Source organism: Octodon degus, unplaced genomic scaffold (genome assembly GCF_000260255.1).
Source record: "Octodon degus isolate 3935 unplaced genomic scaffold, OctDeg1.0 scaffold00145, whole genome shotgun sequence".
In the NCBI taxonomy this organism is placed as follows: domain Eukaryota; kingdom Metazoa; phylum Chordata; class Mammalia; order Rodentia; family Octodontidae; genus Octodon; species Octodon degus.
This window is the reverse complement of record NW_004524721.1, coordinates 1946338-1964179: the sequence shown is the minus strand read 5'-3', so window position 1 is coordinate 1964179 and position 17842 is coordinate 1946338. Positions and strand designations below refer to the sequence as shown.

The window sequence follows — 17842 nt, the reverse complement described above, 5'->3', positions numbered from 1 at the left end:
TCTCTCTCTCTCCCTCTCTCTCTCCTGAGAATTAGTCCTAAGCTCCTAAGCTTCACTTGTAATTGTTTTAAATGTATTTTAAGACAAGTTCTCACTACGTTTCCTGGGCTGGGCTGTGTTGAAATTCTCTTACTTCAGCCTCTCAGAGTATTGGGATTACAGGCATGCCCCACTTTCTATGTCTCTGCTAGCAATGACAGCTATGTTTTTCCTGTGTAGCAAGTATAAATGATAGACAATTGTTTCTATAACCAGGAAGTTCCTACTGTAGGTTTAAACATTGCCATTCATTTGCTGATTTTGTTTAACTTTTCACTTTTGTTAGCACCTGTCTCAAAGTTTTAGGTATTTTTTTAATATCAGATTGGTTGTCCCCCAGATCAATATTTTAACTCTTTGCATGATTATGTATGAAAAATTCCCTCCAAAATAATTCACTTAATATTTTCTTTTTATATGTCATATGCAAAAATTTTATTTATATAAAGTAGAATATGTACATGTTTTCTTTAAAGAATCCAAGATTCCAATCTGTGCTAAGTGGAATTCTCTAATCTTTATATTGAGGCAATCTAAAATGGTTGTAGGTACACAGGGACATGGATAGCTTTAATGATATTCTATATTAAAGTCAGCAACCTCTATAGCTATAGAGGCTGTGGGCCCTTAATTGCGATCCAGTAAAACAGCTTCTCAGTCAAGGGTCAGGAGCTGGGAGGTGAGATTCCATGACTATCTGTATTTGCCTCTCCTCTCCCAGATTTTCTTCCAAATCCATTTTATTTTATGTTTTAAGTGTTTATTCATTGGAATTCACTTTTAAATGTAGTGAGATGGCATTGAAATTCTATCTGTTTCCAGGGTGTAGCTAGCCCTTCCAAGTCCTTCATTTACCTGTGTTTTCCTCACTTAGAGAAACACTACCTTTATTATATATTAGCCACTCATACAATCTATTTGAGTATCTCTATGTTAATGCCACATTAATTTTATTTTAATGGTTTTATGTTTTTATGATATCTTTTAAGTCAAATCAGTCCATCCCCACCTTTCATACTTAGAATTTTATTGGTTGCTCTTTGACATTTATTTGAACATGTAAATTTTATGTTCATATAACTCAAATGAAATTTGATATAATTACTGTTATATATTAAATCTTAAAAGTTTAATGTTTTATAAACCAAAAACTTCTCATTACCGAATATTATGTCTTTCCATTTATCTGTATATTATATTCCTTAAAAATTTATTATTTTTCTCTTAATGCTGCATAGCTTCTGTTTTCCTATCATGAATTTTTTCTTTATTGGTAATTTTCCCCAATTTTCCTTCTAGTTCACATCATTAAACTAAAAAAAGATGCTGTATATGGTTAGATTTCTGGACTTATGTGTACACATATATAATCTTTATTCCTTTTTAAAAATATTTTTTGATTTTTTTGTCACTGTAGGGATTTAAAGTTTAACATATCAATACTTGATGAAAAATACTTGTGCCATGTTATGCCTAAGATGTTTGATATTCAGACAGATAGTGAGGTTAAGCTCCACAGCCTATGTTGTATGGTAATAACAATAAGCTTCTCTTCTGGAGGGTTAACAACATAAGTTTGCAGACCAAGAATTAGAGAAAAAGGAGGGCTGCAAGGACAGCCAACATTTTGGACCTATCCTTTCAAGGTCAATTAAGACTTAGGATATATGAGAACCTGTACTGTAACATCATGTAGCTCAGTTGTGTTCCACATTTTCTGATCAAGGAGATTATGGGGTCAAAGAGGAAAGTGATTGATGATGTAGAGTGTGCCTAAAGAGAGTCACATGGAGAGAAAACATTTTCTTAGGCTTTCACAGAGAGTAAATTGGTCAAGGAATGGCCATGAATCATCCACATGGCTGATATTGACTAAGGATGTACAAACTGAGGTACAGGGTCTCAGGATAAATCCTGAGGGGAGTTGACTGACCTTATCAGATCCAAGGCTACAATTCTTGTTTCATAGGTCCTGCTTTACCTTGGTCTTAACCATCCAGTAGAAAATTATGAAGACAAAATATAGGAAGCAAAGCCATGCTGTTATGTTGAGCTGTAGGGGACTCAGGTCAACAACTTCTGACATTGCCAGTCAAGTGGAAGACCCAATACTATTATGAACTACTGGATTATTTTGGAATATTTTGTTGAGTTCACACACCTATAATATTTAAGTGACAGAACTAAACAAAAAAGGGAGATACAGGTGAATGACCCTTTTGTATCTGTGTATTCAAAAATGGTTAAGATAGATATATAGCTACATTCTCTTAATTCAATTAATAGAGAGATTTGTTCTAATAGTGTTTGTAAATAGGATATGATGTCTGCATCTTGTACAACAAATAACCACTAGGAAGGCAGTATGCAATGTGTTAATTATTGGAACTGTTCTACCAATTTGATTTGAAACTGTCTCATTGCTATTTGTTTGTCAATAAAATTACGGGAAAAAAAGAAAAAGAGTATCTTTTAGATATTTATTTTATATTCATCCACCTTATTGAATTCAACTAATACAAATTGTTCATGAAGATTTTAAGGGTTTTTAGTTATAAGTACTTCATAAAAGGACATATTTTATCTTTTGTTAAATCTATACCACTTACTAAATTGCTTAACTAATTGCAATAACGATGTCCTTGAGGCCAATATTAAATTATAGTTGTAATAATAAGGATATGTAACTAATTCTGATTTTTATTAAAATAAAGTTTACATTTCATTATAATAGTTGCACTAGTTTTATACAAGTAATCATTATGTTAGTGAAGCAATACAGATATACTGCTTTTCTTGACCTAAGGTTTTAGAAAGGACGGCTAAACATATTTTATTAAATATGTTCTGAATAATATTTTATGTTAATTTTCTTTTTTTGTTTTGTTTTTGTTTTTTGGCAAGATCATTCTCTATAGCTCTGCCAGGCCTTGAATTTACTTTGTAGCACAGGCTGGCCTGGAACTCATGGCAATCCTGGTTCAGCCTCCAAATGCTGAAATTACGGGCATGTACCAATGCACCAGCACACCCAATTTAATTTTCTTTCTTTTGTCCACATAATGGATCTTACATGATCAAGTAAAGTGTTCTGTTTACTCCTTAGCCACATCTATGTTGCTGAATATGGATGGAGTAAAAAATAACTTTGAGATACTCTTAAAGTTGTCCACTGATCAGATTAAACTTCAATAATCTTTTTCATCTCCCACTTCTTTGTAAAAAAAAAAAAAAATACTATACCCTTCTCTCATTCCCACCCTTGGTATTTGTGTGCCTTTTTGTTTCTCTGGAGGAATAGGAATTTCCTTTTTGAGAAAAATGTACAGTAACTGCCTTCCTCATTAACTAGCATTCCTCTGCACCTTCCCTCCAGTTAATCCAGCAAAAGCCACTGCCTACTGCAACCTGTGCGTACACTCCTCCCTCTTTAGCCTGACCAGGAACCCTGTCCCTGGGCCAGCCCTCTTCATCTTCTAGTTTATTAATCTTCACCATCAGCATACAAAAATATTTTTATGGTTCTTATTATCTTTTAATATTCTCTTTGTCCTTTTTTTCAAACCCCATCACAGTCTCAATTTCTCCCTTTCTTAAACTAAAATGTTCTCTGTTATCTTATTTCTTCCTCCATTTCATGTCTCTCCATTCTTTTTTTTGATTGATGAATAAGTTTATTGGTCTTTATCTGAAAAATCTTAGAAATTTGGTTTAACTCTAAGTAGGCTGCTCCTGGGCTGTGAGGAAGCTTGCCTTCTTTTGAGCTAGCCAATCTTTCTTCTGGGCAAGAGACATTTTGGGACAGTTCCACCTCTTCTTTTTAAAATCTTTTTGCCCTCTTTTCATAGACTGGCTTCTCTCACATAGCAGTATGAGCTTTCTTATACATCTCTTCCAACATGTCTGGAGTTACATTGTTCTTTATGTACTGAGAGAACTGTTTCTTGTAAGCATCTTCATCTTCTTCTATTAGGTAATGCATATAATCTGCAACATTCGGACCCATGATGTGCTTCTGATGTACTTCTGCATTGAACTCCTTGCTTTCAGAATCATAACCAGGGAATTATTTGGTATTGTGAAGGACAGACAAGTCTCCATCCACAGTACCCTTTAGGGCTCCAAAAACTTTATTTCCAGTTGTAGTTCTGGCAAGGCCTGCATCCAAATAGCAGGTGAAGGCACCAGGTTTGCCATCAATGCTTTACACATTGTGTTCATCTTCAATCATCTCCACCTGGCCTTCATAGATCTTATCTATGCCAAACCTACTGAGAAGCCTGTGGGCCAGCAGCAGGCCAGTACAATACGCTGCAGCATAATTTGTTAGGCCAACTTTCACATCATATTTTGGTAGTTTATGTGCATATTCTACACAGATTATCATATCCTCTTCAATATGGGTATAAGCAATCTGACAAATGATATCTCTGCTAGTTATATAGACTATCATCCTATATTAAGGTGTGTTGTACTTATTTTTGTCTTGCATTACCAAACTGTTTCCTAGCATGGCAATCAGTTTTGCCCTCTCATCATCTTCTATACTTCACTTGGTATCTGTTAAAGTAGGCCTTATTCTTGACAACCTTGACAAAACCCATTCTGTGTAATATAGAACCACATCTGATGCCCTACACAGACCTGCAGGCCCAGCAGCACCACAGGGGGAAAAAAGTCCCCATTCTTATTGCACTCCTATTTTCATTTCTGGCACTCCACCAAAATCTTAAATTTTCAAAACTTTCCTGAACATTTTCCTTTTCACTTAAATATTTTTGCAAATCTTTTACTAACAACTATATATTTAAGATTTTTGAGCTTATTTCTAGGCATGGATTCACCTCAATCAACTTAAGTCTCCTGTGCCCACCCTTCTGCCATGTGTATGTCTAGTGGCATTCTAAATTCTGTCTCTTCAATGCAGAGCTGTTCAACCTGCGTCTTTCAACCTTACATTATGGTGATATTTTTATGTAAGTGTCTCAAGCCACAGTAGTTGAGGTCATTTTTATCATTGTTATTTATGCCTTTCATTTGAGAAATTGATTCTACAAGATATGCATTTTACGTTATCTCTCTCATTCTCACTGTCTCTTTCTCATCATGGACTTTTTTAAACCTTCAATGTCACCATCCTAATCTAAGGCACACAGACTCTTAACTGAGGGATAAACCTCCTAATTGGAAAGGTAATTCAGACAGTGCTACATGTTTGTTGGTAGACCCAAAATTGATTCATAAAAGAAAGATGGGTTCCATGTCTTTATCCACTACACATTTTGCACTATTTTCTCTTTTCTTTGTTTTTAATCCATGTAGATTGTGCTCTGTATCACTCCTAAAGTTTTGCACTCTTTTCCTGCTGCCTAGAGTGGTCTTTGACACTATCTCCAACACCACATCTCTAGTGTTCTCATATCTTTTCTGTCTGTGTCAGTAACTTAGGTGAGGCCTTCTCTGACAGAGCTGCACTGGTCACTCCAAGGGGACAAATCCTGGCCTCAGGACCCGGGGACAACCCTTTTGTCTATATTTTCTGCATCCATCTTTCTAATTATCATCTAACATGTTAGGGAACTATTAACTATTTATTTTGTTTCCCCTTCATATTAGGGAGAAAACTCCATAAAGATATAGTGGCTAGTTAAAAAAATTTTGACTCTATAACACACAGAATAATGTTCAGAATATGTTAGGTGGTCATGGATGATAAAAAAGTTGAATAAATAAAAGGAAGTATGACTATAATACAATACCTCATATTTTAATAAATTTCATTATCATTTATAAACAAAATATTTAATAATCTTTCATTGTTCTATATTTATCAGATGCTTGAAACACATATTTTTTTTTAAAATGAATTGGAGGAGACTTTTATCTTTTTTCCTAAGGCCTAAAATAATTTAACTTTGAAAAGCTCTTTCTTAAAGGTTATATAAAATTCCTGTTACATAAACCTCAGCTGGGAATCCATCTGTTCTCACTGCCTTTTTCAATGGTAGATCTTTAAGCGTCTTTTTCTAAACTCTCTTATGGTAACTGATGTATTTAAATTTCCTCTTTCTTCTTTGGGTGAATTTTGGCAATACATACTTTGCTGGGAAATCGTCCATTTCCTTTAAACTTTCAAATGTCTTGTCAGAAAGTTTTGTATATATTTTTATGACTGCTTTAATCTCTTTAAAATGTATACTTACTTCCAGTTTTCTCTTTTAATTCTATGCATTTTTCTCTTTTTTCCTTTGAACTAGTTCATCAGCCATTAATGTAATTACACTGACTGTCATTAGGATGACTGCTCTAGAAAACAAAAATAACAAGTGTAAATGAAGATGTGAGGAAACTGGAACAGTGTACACTGTTAGTGGGAGCATGAAGTGGCGTAGCTGCTGTGGAAAACAGTATGGAAGTTCCTCAAGAAATTAAAATTAGAATTACCAGATGATCAGCATAACTACATTGCAATATATGCCCAAAATTATTACAGCAGTATCTTGGAGAGATATTTGTACACCCATGTTGATAGCAGCAATATTTGCAATAATTAAGGCATGAAGTAACCTAAAACTCCACTGAATAGTGAGTAGGTTAGCAAACATGGAATGCACACAAAATGGGTTGCTAATTTTCTTTAGAAGGGAAGGAAATTCTGACATGCTTTCTCATGTGGATTAACTTTAAGGAGGTTATGCTAAGTGACATAAATCAATCATAAAAAGACAAATACTATGTGATTTCAATTGTATGAGATAACTGTGGGGGTCATTCTCAAAAATAGTAAAATGATGGTGGTTGTTGAAGGAATAAGAATCTGTTTAAATGGACATAAAATTTCAGTTTTCAAGAGGAAAAATTGTGCAGATTTGCAACAATGTAAATGCTATTAATATCACTGAACTACATATATAAATAAGCGTAGTTGAAATGGTAGACTTTATTTTATTTGCGTTTTAGCATAAATAAACTTTGGAAAAATAATTTCACATAAAATTATATTAACTTCAAAGATTGCTACTATTTTATTTTTCATTACTATTAGTTTTATTATCAATTTACAATCCTTACTTAGGCTTTTTATGAATTATATTTTATAGTCTTAGTATGTGCACATATTCCCAGTATTCTTTCATTTTATTTGCAAATAAAGATGATACTCTGGGCTGGCCAAGTAGCCCAGCAGATTAAAGTGCCTGCTTAGGCAGATGCAGTGGCCAGGGATCATCCCCTGCATGTCATGGCAGCCTTGCTCTGGGAGCACACTGAGATGGTGATTGAGACTGGATATGGCTGCATGCGCTTGTAACCTCAACTCTTGGGAAGCTGAACACAGGAGGATCACTGCAAGTCTGATCTACTTAATGAGATTATGTAGACCCTTACTAAAATATAACAACAACAAAAGGTATTTTATGTTAATTCTTCCCTTTCCTAGAGTCTACTTCTATCTGGTTCTATAGTTTTAGCCAGGAAGAATTTTTTTTAACATAATTGTAAACTTTATGCCTCTTTTAATCAAAGGATTCCAATTTAGGGATATACGCTGAATGCAAGGAAATGTATTTTTTGGCAGTTGTATAACTTTTTTATTATTATGTAATAGAAAATACTCAAAAACTTTTTCATTCAAAGATGTATTTAGGTGTTTTTTACTGTATGTATTATGGTGTACAATATTATGCTTTGATAGAAATACAGTGGAAAGATTACTATGATCAAAGTATGCTATCCATTATTTTCCATAGTTATTTTTTGTAAGTATCTATGGTAACAATACCTAAAAGCTAGCCTTAGTGAATTGTCAATGTTCAATACCATATTATTAACAATAGTTCACATGCTACACATTTGATGCATAGATGTATTTATCTTTTTGACTGAGAAAATGATTGACTTTTTAAATGTTTCACAAACACATGAATGAAAATATTTTGAGTTCTGAGAATTAAAGACTCTGAGTCTACCAATGATATCCTCTTTATATTTATTTACCATTTATTCAACTTTTAATGATTTTCCTTTATGATTTAATTCTGCGATAGATTTTTTTGTCTTCTAGGTCAAGTCTCAAAGAATCAGATTAAAGCACCCTACTAAAACTGACATACTAAAATAATTTTACTGTTCTTTCATTTACTTAGGTCTATGTAATTTTGTATACGTGAACAGTAGAATGCTCCTTTTCTATGGTTTTAATTCTAAAGTTAGATTTCTTCCAGGGTGCCATTCTTAGTTTTCATTTTTGTGGGTACTTGGAGAATATTTATCACCCACCTGGAGCTCTTTGCTAGAGTGAATTTACTATTTAGCTTTAAGCTATTTTCCAAGAGTTCTTTTGGGTGGGGAATAAGGCTGGTACTGTTTCCAATTACTTGCATATTTGAAACACCTACTTTGAAAGATGATTGGCATTACTCATACATTGTTTTGTGACACTGTTCTAGTATTTTCTAAAAGAGCTCTTTCAGCCTGCAGACTCGGGATGTTAAAACTAGCTGCTTATTTATTATTCAAAGTTTTTTTTCTTTATCTGAAGCATATTTGGAAAACTTTGAAATTGAATTTTTTTCCTTTTCCTTCTAGAATTTTCTCATCCTCTTTATCTCTTGGGTTTATTCTTGATTTTCTTTTCTGGTCTCTCACTGTTTGTCTGTGATTTATGGGTCTAAAATTTTTCCCTTTGCCTTGACATATTTCTTAGCCTTGTTTTTCTAGGTTACTAAATTAGCATTCAATGGCAACTATTATTTTCAACTTGGTTGAACATTTAGTTATGAAATTAGGTATGTGCTGCTTTTGAGTCTTTCTTAGTTAAATAATAATCTCTAAGAGAAGTTTCTTTTTTTTGTGACTTCCCCTGTGAAGGTGTTGGGCACACTCGGTTGTGAGCTTACTTTGTTTTCATTGCTCTGTGTGCCACCAAGCTCTGGTTTTTGGAAGACTTAAATTTAGGCAACACTAAAAGAGAAGAGAAACAAAACAATTCATCCCTGCTTAGATCACCAGCACAAAAACAGGCAATCTTTAAGTTGAGACTGTTGAGTGCAGTCTCACATGAAACAGATTTGTCCATTTCCAGGTAGAAGCAGCATAGTGCATCACTCAGACATTTGTTTTCTGACATGTTTTTATTAGAGGGTTTCCATGAAATAATAAGCCAGACCCTCTAATTGCAGTCTTCTTACCTACCTTCATATTCTGTACTTTTGGGAACAGGTACAGAACCAGTACTTTCAGTTGTTGCTTTCATTTAAGTACTCCTTTAAATTTAGGAGGCCAGGCATTTTCAGGTGAAGACGAAGCTGATTCCTTCCACATGCTCTTCATAGAGTCATAATACTTCCCAAAATTCCTTGCTTGATATTCTTGATTACTGGAGTCTACACTAAGAATTTGTAGAGAACTTGCTAGTCCACAAAGAAGAAAATGCCTTTCAATGTCTCCTCATATCTTTCCACAGAGTGGGAGGCTTCAAAAGTCCTCATTCACAGGTTAGTCCATTGCTCTTATTTGACACAGGAGGGAACATAGAAAGCCACAGTAGAAAAGGAGGGCATAAGATGGATGTGTAGTTAGTCATCTCCCCAGAATCCTCCCTTCACTTTCTCCAAGGTTCCTTTCATTATTTTAATTTAATTCTAAAATGTTAAACTATTGAAATAAGCTAATCTTCAAACTTCTTAGCACTTTAAAAAATCTCATTTTATGTTTTATATTATCACTATATATACATAAATATGTATATATATACATGTATACATATATATTACATGAAAATAGTTAGATAAAATGTAAAAGTGTATGTATTCTGTACTAACTTCCTTCACATTTCAACCACTTCTAATCATTATTTCTTTTGGTATTCTCAACATTTACTACATTAGTATACCCTTGTTAGTGTAAAATTCAGTACCAACCTTCTACCTGTATGTGCTGACATAGATTTCCTAACTCACATGAAAAAGTTCTAATGACCTTGAGGGTATAACACTTCGTGTACCAATTTCTTAAGATCATTTCAATGTGGTTTGAGGGCAGGGAGCTTGCAGGTGGGGAGAAGAACATTGCATTGCAACAGAACATTGCTAGAACAGAGTGTGGAGAGCCCATGAAGGCCAACTTCTAGAGAGTCAAAACCAATTTTCCTTATAAATGGTGAGAAGTGGGTGTTGACTTGTTCCTAATTTGTACTGTGGGTTCTAATTTCTAGAATTCAACAGGGAAATAATTTTCCTATGGGATAAGCCACAAGTTAGCTAAGATTTCCCTTCTGCCTGACTCAAGCTGCCATCTATAAACTTTAAGCGAGGTGGTTAATTGTGATGCTGCAGATGACTCAGAAGCAAGCCAATTTGAAGTTGTGGGTCTCAATTTTATTGTTTTTCAGCAGCTTGGATTTTTTTATGAAATATATTTGTTCATTGTTGAAAGCATGAATGCAAAAACCAATCAATCTACTGATTTGGGGATAAAGTATTGCCATCATCTTATCTAAATACTTCTCAAGTCTGCTCTGTGATTTTGCTCATTTTAACTTTTAACTGCAAACATTACATGTAAGTTAAATATATTAAATTATTTGTGCTTTCATTTTTCAAATTTTGATATTTTGGATTATGTAATTACAAGTATATCACTTATTCTATAAATGAAACAGATTTGTCCATTTCCAAGTAGAAGCAGCATAGTGCATCACTCAGACATTTGTTTTCTGACATGTTTTTATTAGAGGGTTTCCATGAAATAATAAGCCAGACCCTGTAACTTCATTCTTTGAATATATTATCTCAACTTTTCATACTTCTTATTGATCTTCTTATTTAAGAGCTTAGCAAACTGAAACCAGGTGAGGCTTCCTGAATGAGGCAAATTAACAAAACTAGAACAACTTATTTTTCTTCCTTCACAATATATTCCTACCCTTTGCCTCCTTTCATCATCCATGTCTCATTATCCCATGTTTCCTGATTTTAAGATACAAGTAAACTCACCTTCAGAAGATAACATGTGTAGAATCCTTATACTGGAAAGATGGTGGAAGAAGAGCAAAGAAAAAAGATCCCCTTGGTTCCAGAAAATCTCCTGAAAAAGAGGAAGCCTTGTCAAGCCCTCAAAGCCAAGCAGGCAAAGCAGGCACTATTGGCAAAGAAAGAGCGGAAGGTAAAAGAAATCAGGTTTAAAAAACTGGAATCTTTCCTTCAGGATTCCTGGTGACAGCAGCATGATGGCATGTGCATAAAACAATTAGAAGTGAAACCTTGTGTTTTGGAAGCACTTAATGAACATACATTGGCCTTTGTTGTCCACCTCCAAAGTATTTACGGGGTGAGTTCACTAGTACAGAAGACCACTACAAGACTTTGCATGAAGAAGTTGTTCAGTGGTGTCTTTGTTAGAGTCGTCCCCCAGCCCAAACTCTCAAAATGCTGCAGATAGTGGAGCCTTAAGTGGCCTGGGGATTTCCAAATCTGAAGTCTGACCAGGAACTCATTTTGAAACGTGGACAGGGCAAGGTCAAGAATAAGACCAAGGTCAAGAATAAGACCTTCGCACTGATGAACAACACGGTGATCAAGGAGCACCTGGATAAGTTTGGTGTTATTTGTCTGGAAAACCTCATTCCCTTAGTCGCCTTCCTAGGGGTGCATTTCCAGGAGATTGTCTGCTTCTTGCATGCTTTCCACCTGTCCGTGGCCTGGCACGCTATCAAGAACAGAGTGGGCTTCTTCAAGGAGATGGGCTTACTTGGCTATCAGGGTGAGCACATCAACCAGCTCATCCACCAGTTGAACTAGTTCCAGAATAACAGAGAACAGTGCCTTGAAGTATTTTTTTTCTTGAGCTGTTACCAAGGGTTTTCAAAGAAAATTATTTTTCTGCTTTCAGAGACTGGAAGTATAAGGAAATCTATATGGCAAGCCACTACCAGCACTGCCCAGTTTTAAGAGTTCCCTTGTTTCCCATCATGCCACGGCTGAAATCAACAATTGCTGTGGAGGAAGAGGTCCTCTTTTTTTGCATCTTCTATCCTGGGGCTCACTGTTGGTGAATGTGTAACCTAAGGATGGTACCAGCACCCTGTCCCTATGACTTGGAGCAGTGGACCCAGCCCAGAGATATACTTGAGTCTGTAGTCCCAGGGCTTTCTTTTGAAAAGACTGAAATACAGTTACAACTGTCTTGAAAACAAGTGTTCAGCTGTCTCTTTCAGGAGTCCAGGTTCCAGTTTTCAGGGATGCAGTTTTGTGAGATCTCAGACTTGCCTGGCTCAGGTGGCTTTTGTACCTTGGCTTGGAACTGACAGAGCTTCTTTTCTCTACCTCAGAATTTGGAAAAGGAGTCAGGCATAATGGTGCATGGTTCTAATCTGGATCCTGGGGAGTCCAAGAAAGGAGGATCACTGAGCTTGAGGCCAGGCTGGGCTATGAAGTGAGTTCAAGTCCTGTCTTGATGGGATAGTGAAATCCTGTTTCAAAAAGATAAATAAAATAAGAATTTGTGGAAAAAAAGATAACATGTAAACAGCCACTTTAGGATAACTAAATTTGAGCAACCTTACCTGTTTTAGTAGTTATTACTCAAAAATTATAATTTTTCTTGGAAAATTTGTCTTTTTGGTATTTATATATCATAATCCATGGAATAGCATGAGAAACACAATATTGCATGACTACAACTTCCCTTAGTCTTAAAATAGACATATAGTTTTCAAAATATTGGAAGAAGTTTTGAGGAAGTAGACGTTCATAAATTAAAGATAGGAAAATGCATGAAGAATGATGGGTTTGGAGTCTATTGAGGTCATAATCAAGTGGGACTCATTCTCATTTCATAGTGCATATGAGTACAGGTTGCAGGCTGATGCTGCATGATGGGAAGTGCACCTAAGAGTGCATTTGCACCTGGGCCAAATTCCCCCATTGCCCAGCAACACACTTTCTCCATTAGAATCTCCCCAGTCAACCCTGCTACTTTTCACATTGCTCTTTTACAATATGAAATAATATTTTCTCACTACTAAAAATCATATTGTTTTCTTTTGCCTCTTAGAAACATCTGTCCTGTATGCAAACTCTGGATTGGAAGAGTCATTCATATAGCACATAGGACAGGCACCCCAAATGCACCCCGCAGAGGAAAAGCAAAAGGAAAATTTTAGGAGAATTTCTCTGCTACAAAACAAGAAAATTTTAGGAGAATTTCTCTGCTACAAAACAAGAACTTTAAGCAGCTTATTTTCTGTTGAAACTTGTTTCCATTTTATTATTTGTGTCCTTTGATTATGATGACATTTTATATACAAAATGGAAGCGGCATATTTCCTTTGTATATTCAGCTGTTCAGACTTCATTTCCTTGCAACTAGTTTACATTTTTTCTTTTTGATGAAAGCCAGCAACACGGATTAACTGAGAACATCCAGACTGGGTGACTTTAGAGCACCTAGAATATAGGTTCATGGCTACTAGAAGTTTTCCCAAGAAAGAGATAACCAAGCAGAACATGTTGTATGGTTATTATTTGAAGAAAAAGACATCCATCTTTTAATGAAATATGGCAGCAGACATGTTCTATGGAGAATTCTTAAATATAGCTTACAATTATCCATTGGGCATGAGCAAATAAGTTGGCAGCATGGCTGAGAGTTAACAAATGATTCCCCTTAGAGATTGCACACACACTTTGATGTGTTTGGGACAGGAATGAAATGGTAGAGATAAGCCTCACAGTAGTTTCCCCTCAGCAGGGCCAGAATCTGTTTCTGAAAATGAGAAGCTGCACCATAAGTAGTAGACCAAAAGTTGCAAAATTGCCAGGACAGTCCCTGATGAACTAAAACTGCATGAGCAGCATGTGAATGCAAACTAAAAAAAGGGACATATTCTGATAATGATGTCCATGGATTTTTAAAAATCTTATTCTTCATTTAACTCGCCTGTAAAATATTGGAATGGTTCATGATGTAAATGTTTGAAATTAAAACATATAATTAAAAAAAAATAAAGAGGGTTAGGGAGATAGCTTGGTGGTCTAAGAGCCTGCTTGGTAGGTGCAAGGACCTGGGTTTGATCCCCTGTACCACATGCCATGCTGACCACCAAAACTGGAATTCCAGTGCTGGAGACTGAGACAGGAGGGTCACTATGAGTCTGATCTGTGTAGCAAACTCCTGTACCAAATAGATAAATACATTATTAAAAATAATAAAAAATTATAATTTCAATACATGTGAACTCAGAAATATAAATAAATAAAAAAGAACAAAGGTGAAAAGAATACTCTATTCTCTGTCCCTCTGACTTGTGTTTTTTCAGTACATTTTACCAGAAAACTTTTTACATACCATGTACAGAGAGAAACTGGAGCAAATTATTACATAACTTTTGTTTTGTGCACCCTAAACAGTCCACATTACATGGATGATTTGCAGTTGTTCCCCACGTTCTTGACACCGGGCACCAATTTGATGAAGACAATTTTTCCACACACTGTGGGTGTGGTAGGCATTTTCCTGGATGAGTCAAATGTGCATACAACCCAAATCCAGATCCCTCATACGTGTGATTCAGAGGAAGGTTCATGCTATCGAGTGTATAATGTCACAGGCTGTAATAGGAGATGGAACTCCTAATGCCAGTGACAGGGAGCAACTGAAAAGACAGATGGAGTTTCAGTTATTAGTAGCTGTTTTTCCTCTTGCTTTCTGATCTGGTTCTTAATAGCCCACCAGAACCAGGGTTCAAGGAAGGCAATATTGGTCGAAGGCTTGGATTTTGAGGACCTGTGATTTGCAGCTGTATTTTGTTATGTGTGTACAGCAGTATTTACAAACATATTTCCTGTACATAAACAGAACTAACACAACTTGGAGTCAAATTGTGCTGTCTATGATTTCTATTAATACTATCATATAGAACAAACCTTAGAGAAGGTTTTAATGCTGATGAGAAGGTGACTTTGTGTTATTTCATTTGGGCTTCCATTAAAAAGTACAACAGACTGTGTTATTAACCACAGGAATTTACTTCTAACACTTCTTCTGAAGGCTCAAAGTTCAGGTCTACGGTGTGAGCAGGGTGATTTCTCCTGAGGTATTTCTCCTCCCTCATAAACAGTTGCTTTCTTTGTGTCCTCACTGAGTCTTATTTCTGTGTAGATTTTTGGCCTCTTTTCCTCTTCTAAGGAAGCAAGGCAGACTGGATTAGGGTCGCCCTAAGGACTTCATTTAATCTTAGTTACTCCTTGTAAGGGCTTACTTGCTGTACTTCAGGATGTTAGGATCCAAAAAACCAAATTTGGATCCTGTTGATCACCTGGAATACCTACAGCACAGAGTTTGTATTTGATTTTATCTTGTGAACTTTACGCTGTTGAGTTCATTTTGAAAGTATGATATGTTGGTAACCATTATGAGTGGGAGCATCCTGTGAGGAGGAGGACTGATGTCTATAGTTCTTAGCTCTTACAACAGCTCCTTGAGTATTGCTCTGCACTGAGAAAGTACTGTTACACTGAATGGTGACCAGGATGCCAAGTCTGAGGTGTTTTTCAAGAGTATTAAGTGATCCATGTATGAAATCCCCTCATTATGCTTTAATTTTTCTTTTGAATGATTAAAGTGCTTAGACATATCAAAACCTGTGGTTAATAAATGATATACATGATAAAATTAGATAAGGATAAAGCAATACTATGTTATTAATTTTAATGCACTTTGTTAAAAAGTTTGTGCTTATAGGAAAGTTTGAAGAATGTGCAAAGTATTCCATTGAAAACTTCTCCCACTAGTGTAGTACATTTGTTAAAATTTAGTCAACATTAATATATTTTATTATCATAAAGTCATAGCATGCTTTATAGCTGACTCTCCATGTTCTATAATTCTCTAAATTTTGAAAAATATATATCATCTATTCACTATTAGGATATCATACAGACATCCTTATCTTCTTTCTAATCTTAGCAGAAAAGTACCCAATATCTCATTATTAATTTGCATGAGTGCTGAAGGTGTTTTATATCAAATTGATAATATCTTCTTGTTGACATTTTAACATGAATGAATATTATATTTTATTAAACATGTATGGTTATATTATTTTTTTCATCCTGCTGATGTACTGGATTACCTTAATTATATTTTGTATATTGAACTAGTTTGGGTACCTGAAATAAATCCTAAGTGTTCATTGAAAGCAACAATGAAGGAATTTTCTAAGATTAACACAGAACTGTGCTGCCTAATGTGGCTGACTCCTATGGTGGCCTGTGCTTCTGGACCTGTGCCCCAAGGCACTGTGATTTTCAATGTACATTGAATCCCGCAGTTTGTGAGGTAGTGATCTGCCTTATGTGCTCCAGTCATAGTATGGTGAGTTGATTTTTCAGTTTAAGCCTTTCCTGTTTCTCCAGTCACCATTGTTCTTCAATTATCAGTGTTTTTATCCCTTTGTGTAAGCACCACGTCTTGTTTCTCCATTTTTATTTTTCCCTTGCATTTTCTTACTTCTATAACTCATTTTCTGATATCTTCTCTCCATTCTACTCTATGCATAAGAAAATATTTGGTGTGAATATATGTTTTTGCATAATATGCAACTGTTTTATGTAAATATATTTAAAATTTTATGAGTGCATGTTGTCAGACCTAGTGTTTATATCCTTTGTGTGGAGTTGGTACATGTACAGAATACATATTAATTTTCACCCTCTTTCTCTCACTCTCCATTTCATTCCTCCATCACTTGGTCCCCTTCTCATTTGAGGAAAAACTCAACCTCATATTTCTCATTATTCATCTTTTACTTTGCTCTTTATTTATGATTTGGGTCTCCCATTGTCTTACTTACTTATCTCATTGCTGAGACAAAGTGTCTGATGGTCAAAACTATGGGGAAAAAGGTTTATGGAGCTCACAGTCTGTGGATTCTGTAATCAGCAGGCTCCAAGACAGGGGTGGCATGACCCAGAGGCATCAGTGCAAGATAGCAAAAGCAACAAGAGCAAAAGGGAGTAGGATGGAAGTGAGACTCTTTTCCCTTATATTGTAAGCAGGCTACCTGCCCCAGAGCAGGTGTAGCACTCACATTGCAATAGCAAAAAGAAACACTGAAATAACACCCAGAATTTGGAGGCAGATTTATTTATGTTGATGGGCACTGACAAGGAATCAGTCCTTATAAAAATGTCAGAAGCAGCCATAACTTTAACAGGAGCTGTTACCTGCATAATCAAGAAAAACTGAAGCATACTGGCTCAGGGGGTCATTTTCTGCTGCATTTTTTTCCCTTTTAGTTTCCCCTAAAAATCTTTTCAGGGCTTGCTACATGTGAAAGATAAGGCTCAAATAGAAATAGTAACATTAGGGCTGCCAGTGTTCCCAGAATGGGCCCTTGCCAAGGTCTCCAAGATTGGAAAGTTTTCCTACCAAAAATTTGTGGTCTTGTACTATGGATAACCACTAAGAAGATAACAATGTACAATGTATTAATCATTGAAAATGTTCTATTAATCAGCTTTGAAACTGTCTCATTGATATTGGTTTCTCAATAAAACAAACAGAAAGTTTGTGGTTTGATCCCCCTTGTACAGGGTCTCTTCCTAAGTAGCTTCTAGGAGTAGACAGGATTTACACTACTCTGGAAAGAGAGTCAGTTTGACACTGGGCATGTCCAATATAATTTGGATGCTCATCAAATCTTGGTCAATTATATAATGAAGGGAAGGGCCTTAGTTGTTGTTTTCTATTTCCTTGAACTAACTGTCCATAGAGGTAAGGCCAAAACCAGAGCTAACAGGAA

At 35.5% G+C, this 17842-nt stretch overlaps 1 pseudogene; it reads left to right on the top strand.

Annotated features, from left to right (window-relative positions):
• Window positions 1-4177: 4177 nt before the first annotated feature.
• Window positions 4178-11837, top strand: LOC101574056 (annotated as a pseudogene).
• The last annotated feature ends 6005 nt before the right edge of the window (window positions 11838-17842 follow it).